Raw genomic sequence first — 10,285 nt, 5'->3', positions numbered from 1 at the left:
AAAAAAACTGGAAAAGAAATTGCAGCAAGGATTCTTCACGTTCTAACTTTGTTGAACATAGATTTTAAACTGTGTACTGGTCAGGCATACAACAATGGTCCAAACATGGTTGGAAAATACAAAGGTGTGCAAGCAGTTTTGCTAGAAGAAAACCCAAACTGTATGTTTGCCAGCTGTGGAAATCACACTTTAAACCTTGTTGGTGTTGACTGTGCTGAATCATGCAAAGAAGCAATTCTTTACTTTGGAATAGTGCAGCAAATGTACAATTTCTTCAGCAGTAGTCCACAAAGGTGGGAAATTCTCAAGAAACATGTACCTGCTTCACTACATGGTATTTCCAAGACCCGATGGTCAGCAAGGATTGAAGCAGTAAAACCAGTTGCCCGTCACTTGAATTCAATGAGAACAGCTTTAAAAGAGCTGCAGTCTCTCAATCTCACAGTATCAGCTCAGTCAGAACTTCAGTCCATTCAAAAGTATTTGTCAAAATTTGAATGCATTGTAATGTCATCTTTATGGATGAAGCTCCTCACAATGATTCACCAAATCAATCTTATAATTGAGGCAAGAAATGCAACTCTAGATGTTGAAATGGAAAACATTAAAAATCTCATGGACAGCATTCAACAGATTTGTGAAAAACGGGATGCTGTTCTGAGTGAGTCAAAATTAATTGCAATGAATGTTGACATTTCACCAGAATTTTCTACCACTCGAAAGTTGAAAACACAATTTGATTCAGAACAGCACTATAAAATCAATGTATTTTATGTAATAATCGGCTCTATTCTAGCAGGTCTTAAACGTCGATTTGAGTCACAATAACAAATTTGTAGTATTTTTGGATTTCTTTGGCACTTCAACAAGATGAGCAATGAAGAACTACTCAGTGCCACAACAAACCTTCAAAAAAAGTACCACAAGGAAATACTGTCTGATATTTCTGATGAGATAATCTTTCTGAAACAAATTTACTCCACAAACTTTACATCAGATTGCAAACCAAAAGAATTGTTTCAAGAAATATTAGAACTTGGACTGTCTGGTGTTTTTTTCCTAACATATCAATTGCTTTGCGAATTTTTATCAGTTTGCCTGTCTCAGTGGCTTCAAGAGAAAGGTCTTTCAATGTGTTGAAACAAGTAAAGAACTATCACCGTTCAACCATGGGACAAGAACGCTTGAATGGACTTGCAATGTTGAATATTAACTGTGATATTGCAAGAAAACTCGATTTTTCAACAGTTGTCAGTGCATTTTCAAAAGCAAAAGCAAGAAAAGCATTTTTAAAATAAAAATTATTACTAATTTGCTGTTTTTTTATTTATTATGCAATGGCAGTTATTTTATGGTAAGGGCCTCAAAATTTGTAAATAGCCCGGGCCTCACTCAGTCTCTGATAGGGCCTATATATATATATATATATATATATATATATATATATATATATATATATATATATATATATATATATATATATATATATATATATATATATATATATATATATATATATATATATATATATATATATATATATATATATATATATATACTGTGTATATATATATATATACTGTATATATATATATATATATATATATATATATATATATATATATATATATATATATATATATATATATATATACATATATATATACATATATATATATATATATATATATATATATATATATATATATATACATATATATATATATATATATATATATATATATATATATATATATATATATATATATATATATATATATATATATATATATATATATATATATATATATATATTAGGGTGGTCCTTAAAAATGAAAAGTTGAAATGTTGTGCTCCCACTCCCTAGAATTGTTCGTTTATATGATAAAATGTTTGTGCAAAAATATTTATACATTTGGTTGATGTTTAGAGGTCGCCCAAGCATGTTCTATAAATATTATTTTGGCTTATTTTAAAAAAAAATTAGTTTATGAAACTTGTTCATGAAACATTGAAACTAATCAACACTTTCACCTTGTGGTCGATTCAGGTGTTTAGTAGTATCAACCATCAACTAATTAAGTAATAAGTATTCTTTGATGCATGTTAGTTGACGTCATTTAGCATAAAGGTCATTTTTCAAAATATTAATGCGTGTTTTGTGAGATAATTACCAGTTAATGCAATAGAAACGTCTCACTATCTGCAATTCAACTCAGTAAATACAATACAAGGAGTCAAAGGAATCTTCAAACCAGGAATAGTGAGTATAAATTTATCGTTTCATTTTGTTTTTTGCTCCTTGACCAGTTGAAATTGTATTGCGTCATTCGTTGTATTTGTAGGCAGCGCAAAAAATCAATTGCTGTAATTTTTTTTATGCATTGAAAGCAATTTACTACTTATTAATTTTGCATCACTCAACACTTTCTACAATTAATATGAATTTCATGAGCGATTGACCATTTTATCATTTTAAGAAATAGCCTATGGGCCTAACGCATGTCCCATCGCACTGTGTGAACTTTATTTGTTCTTTATTTCACTTTGTAGGCGAAACATGACAACACGTAGTAAGTCGGCACTATATCTCCTGGGTGAACCAACTACTGCAGTTTCCAGCATCCGCCTTGCATCAAATGGTGAAGCACTAGGGCTTTTCTGTCATCATCATCTCAATCTTGGACTCACAACACGCCAAGCATCATCGTATGTGATTGAAGAGGTGACAAAAGTCTGGAACATTGCTCGTATTCCAACTTGCCGGAAGGATCATGCCATTGCCAAGTTGGAGCTACTGTATAAGGAATGGTCAACTCTGAAAAAGCACAAAACACGCCAGTCGGAGTCGCATACATCAAATGAAACCCAATTTTGTGGCAAAATGAACGATCTCCTTGATATCGCTCACGCTAACGCTGTCACGATGATAAAAATCCAGGAAGATCTCGAGTTTCTTGCCGCACAGCGGGAACCTGGTCGACGAGGTTATATGGGCTCAATCGACACAGCACTGGTAGCCAAGGAAGAACGGAAGGCAAAGCGTACTGAGCTGGAAAATGCTAGAAGAAAACGAGCGAAGGACCAATGGGCTCAGGCTTCAGCCAGTGCAGTGTTGGATGAAAAAGACTACATCAGTGAAGAAGAGCGCATCAATGATGATGGTGAATTCAGTGCGCATAAGTTCTGTACTCCACCAAAAAAAAAAATAAGAGCAACGAAAAAAGTAATAACATATCAGTTAGCTGCTGCATTAGATCGCACCAAAATGAGCGACAGGAAAGCCACTCGTCATTGCTGAAACTGCTCAAAGTTTGGGATATGACATCAGCGACCTCAGTATAAACCGTAGCACTATAAAGTGTGGACGTGAGAGATATCGGTCGGAAATTGCAGCAGCTTTGAAGAACAATTTGTCAAGTGATGTACCGTTGACAGTACATTGGGATGGCAAGTTAATGCAGGATCTTTGTGGCAAAAATCATGTTGACCGCCTTCCAATAATAGTTACAGGTTTTGGTGTCTGTCAGTTGTTGAAGGTAAGCAAGATGGTTGGTGGAACAGGAAAAAATCAGGCGTCAGCGGTAGTCCAAGCACTTCAAGAGTGGAGAGTCCAAGATCGTGTTATTGGAATGTGTTTCGACACAACCAGCTCAAATACTGGAATTCACATTGGGGCCTGTGTTGAAATAGAGCGAGCACTTGGCAAGGATTTGCTGTACTTGGCATGTCGCCATCATATAATGGAGCTGTTGGCCGGAGCTGCATTAACAGCAAGCCTTACCCCCTCGTCTGCCCCAGAGGTTCTGCTTTTTAAAAGATTTCAGCAGAAATGGTCCGTTTTGGATCAGACAAAGTATGAGACAGGCTCAGAGTTGGGTGAAATTCCGTACGCAGTGAAGCAGGAAACACTGGAATTTGCTCATAGCCAGTTGCTCCGTGAGTCAGTGCGAGACGACTATCGTGAACTCCTCCAGCTTTCCATCATCTTCCTCGGAGGTTCACCCGATCCTGCACGTGGAATCAACTTCATGGCACCAGGTGCCATGCATCACGCTAGATGGATGTCGAAAGTTATATACTCACTCAAAGTCTGGATGTTCCGGTCACAATTTAAGCTAACAGCATTTGAAGAGAAAGGCCTCCGTAAGATGTGCGTCTTCACAGTCATCATATATCTGAAAGCCTGGTTCACTGCACCACTGGCTGCCAGCGCTCCTCGTAATGATCTTCAACTGCTTCAGAATCTCTACAGCTACAGGCAGTTTGACGAAAAAATTGCCATAGCTACTTGCAAGAAGCTTGAACATCACTTGTGGTATCTGTCGGAATATTTAGTGGGCCTTGCCTTTTTCGATCCAAACGTTTCATCCGAGACAAAACGAAACATGGTGGATGCACTACAGTCCAAACAATCTGTTCAACCTGGTCCAAAACGAATTATTCTAAAAGCCAGCGAGTCATCGCAACACAACTTAGAGGACTTCGTAACTTCAAACACTCGTGATCTTCTCAGCAGTCTCCACATTGGTTCTGATTTCTTGTGCGCGGACCCCGAAACATGGGAAGGCAGAGATGATTACAAGCAAAGCACAACAATTGTGAACAAACTTCTGGTCACAAATGACAATGCTGAACGGGGTGTAGCCCTTGTGCAGGAGTTAAATAAACTCATAACCCATGATGAGGACCAGTTCCAATTCCTTCTGCAAGTTGTGGCCGATCACCGACGTCGCTACCCGGATTGCCTCAAGTCAACACTGCAGGCACAGACTGTCTTATAGGCCTGCTAATTTAGTCATTACTGTGGTGATTTTGAACATTGAACAATTACAACACACTACACTAGTAAAACTATATCTCTACACTGCCATTACATTAACTATGAGTTACAAACACTAATAAGAATACTGTTGAACTGTCACTTCAGTCAATTACTCTTTTCGGAATAATCGTAATCGGTGTTCATGTTTGCTATACCCTATAAAAAGACAAGCTGGGCGACCTCACAACACTGTCTGATTGCATAAATATTTTTTGCAGGCTCTCTTGTTACCCAAAGGAACATTTTAAAAGGGTGGGAGCTTAACATTTCAAAAAAAAAAATTTTTTATTGCTTTAAGGACCACCCTAATATATATATATATATATATTAGGGTGTGCCAAAAAAAAATATATATCTCTCAATTTTTTCCCATTCTCTAAGGTCGAAATAGTCTAAAATTACCCAAAAAACGCTTTTTGTTCCAGTAAAAGTGATAGCTGTAAAATTTCATTTTTCAAAAGAAAGTGCAATTTTTTTTTGAAAAATGATTTAAGAAGTTATTTTCTGGCGATCAGTATGAGGTTCTTTATTGTGTTACCCAATAAGCTGTCTCTAACAAAGCTCTGGGTCAATAGGATAATCTTTTCTGCGCAGCCATTGGCACATTCAATTAGTTAGACATTTTGCATATTCAAAAACCTTTTAAATATGCAAAATGTCTAACAGTCGTTTTGCTTTATCTTCTATTTCAACTCCCCAACATGAATCTCAGCTATCCTACCAGCTCAATAAACTACTACTAGCTCAGTAATCTCCTGCAAGCATAAATTACAGCCTATTGAAACCCCGCTTAGTAAGCTCCATTGACCTGCTAACAACTGGCAGCTTTGGTTTCTCCATATGAAGCTACTCAGACAAATTAAAATGTGCCATTTTTATCATCTTTTGCTTTTCCTGATTCATCACCTAGGATACATTCTTAGTCATCCTATAGGCAAGCAGGTATGAAGCATTTACCAAACACCTTAAGAATGAATTATTATTAATATTTTTAAAAAACTGTATAATGTACTCCCCCCCCCCCCTCCCTCCAAAAAGAAAAAAAAAAGCGATTGACTGTATAATTTAACTTTTAATGAAAGGCTCCAGATTGAGGAAAATGAAATAGTGGTACATCTCCTAAAAATTAAAAGACAACTAGTTCACATAGCTTTTTGTTGTCCCTGTGTTAAATATCTCTGTGGTCAATGGCCTCTTAAGGAACTTCAGGACCTTCCTTTTAATGTTGTTTAAAAACAACCTAGCTTGTTACCCATTCTAATCAAACCTGATGTGCTCCACCTTATCTACCTCGTTCTGAGTGACCAGCCTTTATATAATCTTACATTTAGTGCTTTCCTGTGCCATTTTATTTTCTCATCAATAAGATCCTCCACAAAATGAGAAATGTGTACCTCCAACATGTGTTGCTCGCAGATAAATCAGAACAGGGAAGGTTGTGAAGAATGTAAAAACTCCAATGCTGAGAAGCTGGTTAAAATATTCTATCAATCAGCTGCCCATGACTGCTGGTTGATTGAATGCTTTAAAGGAAACAGTAGCTTTCTAGTATTAGTGTCTTCCTCTTTTTTTCTATAGTTGCGTCTATTTTGACAGGACAACCAATATTAGCCACATAACTGAACTTTTTAATTGACCAAAGACCAAAGATGACTTAAATCCGTATGTGACATGTTTTTTTTATAAGTGAATTATACATTTATAAAATATAAGGCTCAGGTTATGTTTAAAAATTAGGCATATGATAACCATTTTGTTGTGTGTTACTTTAAATCAGGCATGTTTATGAGCAGAATACTGAAACTTTCGTTGGTGTTTATTTGATGCATGAAAACCATTTAATGAGGTTATTGCTTTGCAAAACAAAAGTATTTATATATAAGTATTGATGATTTTTTTTGACCACATGGTCTTCGAGAATACACACGGTTTTGTAAGCTTAAGAATAATTATTATGAGCCTATTTTTAAATAAAAATAGGCTCAAATATCTAAAATATTTTAAATAAGCGTAACCAAGTCTGTAACAAAAACCCAATATTCATATAAAATTAAAGCATGTATTATACTAATAATAATATTATTCATCTTACTATTCAACAATAAATGTTTAAAAAAACAAAAAAATGAGAAACATGTCCTAAAAAATTAAATAACATTGACAACAAAACAACATTAATTTTCAAAAGATTTAATTTTTTTAAATTTTACAAAAATTACTTTTTGACAACTGATTTTGTTTTTCTAGTTATTAATAGCAGTGGATTTCAGAGAATGGCAAAAACTTGAGAAATGTCCTCAAAAAAGGAAAAATAAAACCTATTTCTGGTACACCTTTTTGGTGAGCGTAATTTAGAGCTTCTGGTAAAGCTCTAAATTACGCATGTTTTTGAGCACAAATCTAATAATACCGGAATTCTTAAAAGTGTTTACTTGATGTATGAAAACCATTTGATGAAGTTTTTTTTTATTAGAGCAAAATAAAAATATTTATATATCAAATTCAAAAAAAAAATTTTTTGTCTTTTCTACAATACTTACGAGAAAGCGCGCATTTTTGTAAGCTTAATCATATTTCTGAGCCTCTCAATACATTTTGCCTAAACATACCCGAGCCCAATTCTTAAAGCCAAAATATGCTTTTTAAAAAGTCATAATAGCACTATTCGATAATTAGGCATCATTATTAACTTTATTAAAAACAAAATAAAAGATAAAAATAAATTTCATTACATATTAATCAAACATTGATGTAACGGACATTTATTTTCAAAAAAATCAATTTTTTTAAATTTTAGATCTATCACATCGATATCAATACGAAATTTTTTATTTTTGTTGATTTTTAGCTTAAGTGGACTTCAGAGAATGGGAAAAAATGAGAGGTATCCTGAAGAAAAAAAAAAGTATGTTCTTGGGATATATATATATATATATATATATATATATATATATATATATATATATATATATATATATATATATATATTAGGGTGATGATTATTTCCTATAGCATGTATATATGTATATGTATACATATTTATATGTGTATATACAATAAATAATATATTTAAGGATGCAATTTCCAACTTTCAAATGACAAAGTATTTTTTTGCTTTTATTGAAATAACAAGTAAAAGAATGTGTTAGCTTCAAGAGAAGGTAGAGGAGAACTAAAATAAAAAATGTTTTACAAAAAAAAGTAAGCAAAAGGAATTGACTATTTTTAAATAATGCCTATAGGCAACCTAAATTTTATGGTTTCCACACTAAAAATAAATGGTACAAACATTTACCTTAAGAGTATATCACATATCCTACCCCTACAAGGTAGAAAATTATAACTTTAAGGTAAAAAAAATGTATCAAAAAGGGTCATAAGTGGTTTTATTTGCTACTTTAAGGATGTAAAGTTCTACCTCAAAGGGTATAATTTTCTGCCTTAAGAGGTAGGATATGTGATATACCCTAAGATTATTTCTACCCTTGTGATATATTCTTAAATTTAGGATATGTGATATACCTTAAGGTTATTTTTAGAGTGGAGCTTGTTTTCATAAAAATAACATTTGTGGTTATATAAGCTCTTAACCAATATGATTCTCTGCCATTTCAATCCATGAGTATTTTAATTTTTTGTTTAAATCATTAGAAATATGTTAGAGACTTATTAACAATTACATTTACATATGTATCTGTGTATCTACACGTGTGTTTGTGATTGTGTTATAATAAATTTTTTACCTGACACTCCCTTTGCAATAAAATATGAGCTCTACAATAAGAGACACAATTAGACAATTTTGACGACAGACACATTTTCATGTAAACTTCTTTTTTTGTAGTTTCGTTAAAATCTTTAACAGTAAATGAATACAATTGTGTTGCGCAAGCGTTTTGTTTATTATTACATTCTGTTTCCTTCTCGCTTAGCAGACATCCTCTTTCACTAGAGCCCATACATGAAAAGCACCTTAAACACTCAGCTAAAAAATGCATAAAATAGTGCATGGTAAAGCACTTACATATATTATAAGCCAAAAAAATTAATTATACAAAGAATGTGAAAAATGTTACTGTGAGTTAAAATAACAGCTAAATGAAAAAATTACAACTTAAATATTAAATATATAAATATTAAAATGAATAATATTCAGTACCAGTATGTAAAAGTAACACAAACATAAAAACCCTGCTTGAAATCATTTTGTTATGTTTTCATTTAAGTCACTGATACGATTTTTTTCTCAAAAAAAAGCGGATTTGGGAAAGTCAAAAAGAAACACGAATTTGATCGCTTTTTTATGAATTAGTGATGAATGTTTTTTCTAGAGTTGTTTAAAATTTATTGTAGATGAAGAAAATTTTTATTTCATTTCAGAAATTCTTCTTTTGGGTAAGTTTTAATAATTTATTACGTAAATTTTTCGACGTGTCATTTTAGAGTTGAAAAGTTATACGAAAAAAAGTTATTCTTTATATTGACTTAAAGCTACATCAAAACACAACAAAACACCGTACACATCAACACATAATACATCGAATTATACAATATTGTGACTAAAAATTCGTTTTGGAGAATTAAATATTAAAAAATTATGCAAAGAAATAATTTATTATATTTTTAAGTTTAAGATTAATGATTCAATTATAACATAAACAACTATTTTATCTAAAACTCAATGTTGAATAATAATAATAAAAAAAAAAAAATTAAAAAGGAAAAAGTTTGGTTTTATTAGAAAAAATGCATTAGATGCCAGAGCCGACGACACCATAAAGGAAAGCAAGTGGAGGCGGGGGTGGGGGTTGGCCAAGGGGTATTTGCGACCCGCCCCCAATTTTTTACTAAAGGACCTTTTTTTAATTTATTTTAGAAAGTTCTAGATATATAGGACTTCTTTAAAAAATTACGATTGTGCCCATTGACTTCGAAAACCGTGTCGTCGGCCATGGATACATAATTTCTAATAAAACATTAGAAATAATACATCAAGCAGATTTGTAGCTAGAAGATGCTGTAATGCCGAACAAACTATATTGGAATAAACTTTGCTTCTTTTGCATTCTTACCTGGTAAACAGGTTTTTTTTGATGGGAAATGCATAAAACTGATTTAGTTTTTTTAAGCATTACCGTAAGTTACGTTTGAGATTGCTTGTTTAAATGAACAACAGGTTGAGCATTTTTAAATGAACGGCAAATTGAGCATCTTTAAATGAACGGCATGTTGAGCATCTTTAAATGAACGGCATGTTGAGCATCTTTAAATGAACGGCATGTTGAGCATCTTTAAATGAACGGCATGTTGAGCATCTTTAAATGAACGGCATGTTGAGCATCTTTAAATGAACGGCATGTTGAGCATCTTTAAATGAACGGCATGTTGAGCATTTTTAAATGAACGGCATGTTGAGCATCTTTAAATGAACGGCATGTTAAGCATCTTTAAATGAACGGC

General features: G+C 32.8%; 1 long non-coding RNA gene across 1 annotated transcript in view; it reads right to left on the bottom strand.

The window, feature by feature from the left end:
- LOC105845180 (uncharacterized) overlaps positions 1-9,070 on the bottom strand; it is a 15,502-nt gene extending 6,432 nt beyond the window's left edge. The window contains exons 1-2 of the long non-coding RNA XR_010644078.1: positions 8,985-9,070; positions 8,569-8,810 (exon numbers count right to left, since the gene is read on the bottom strand). This is a non-coding gene — a long non-coding RNA (uncharacterized LOC105845180). The remainder of the gene's footprint in view (positions 1-8,568; positions 8,811-8,984) is intronic.
- Positions 9,071-10,285: the final 1,215 nt, after the last annotated feature.

The sequence above is a fragment of the Hydra vulgaris genome, chromosome 15 (assembly GCF_038396675.1).
Source record: "Hydra vulgaris chromosome 15, alternate assembly HydraT2T_AEP".
Lineage (NCBI taxonomy): Eukaryota > Metazoa > Cnidaria > Hydrozoa > Anthoathecata > Hydridae > Hydra > Hydra vulgaris.
Note: the sequence above shows the minus strand (reverse complement) of the source record. Positions and strands in the feature narration are given on the sequence as shown.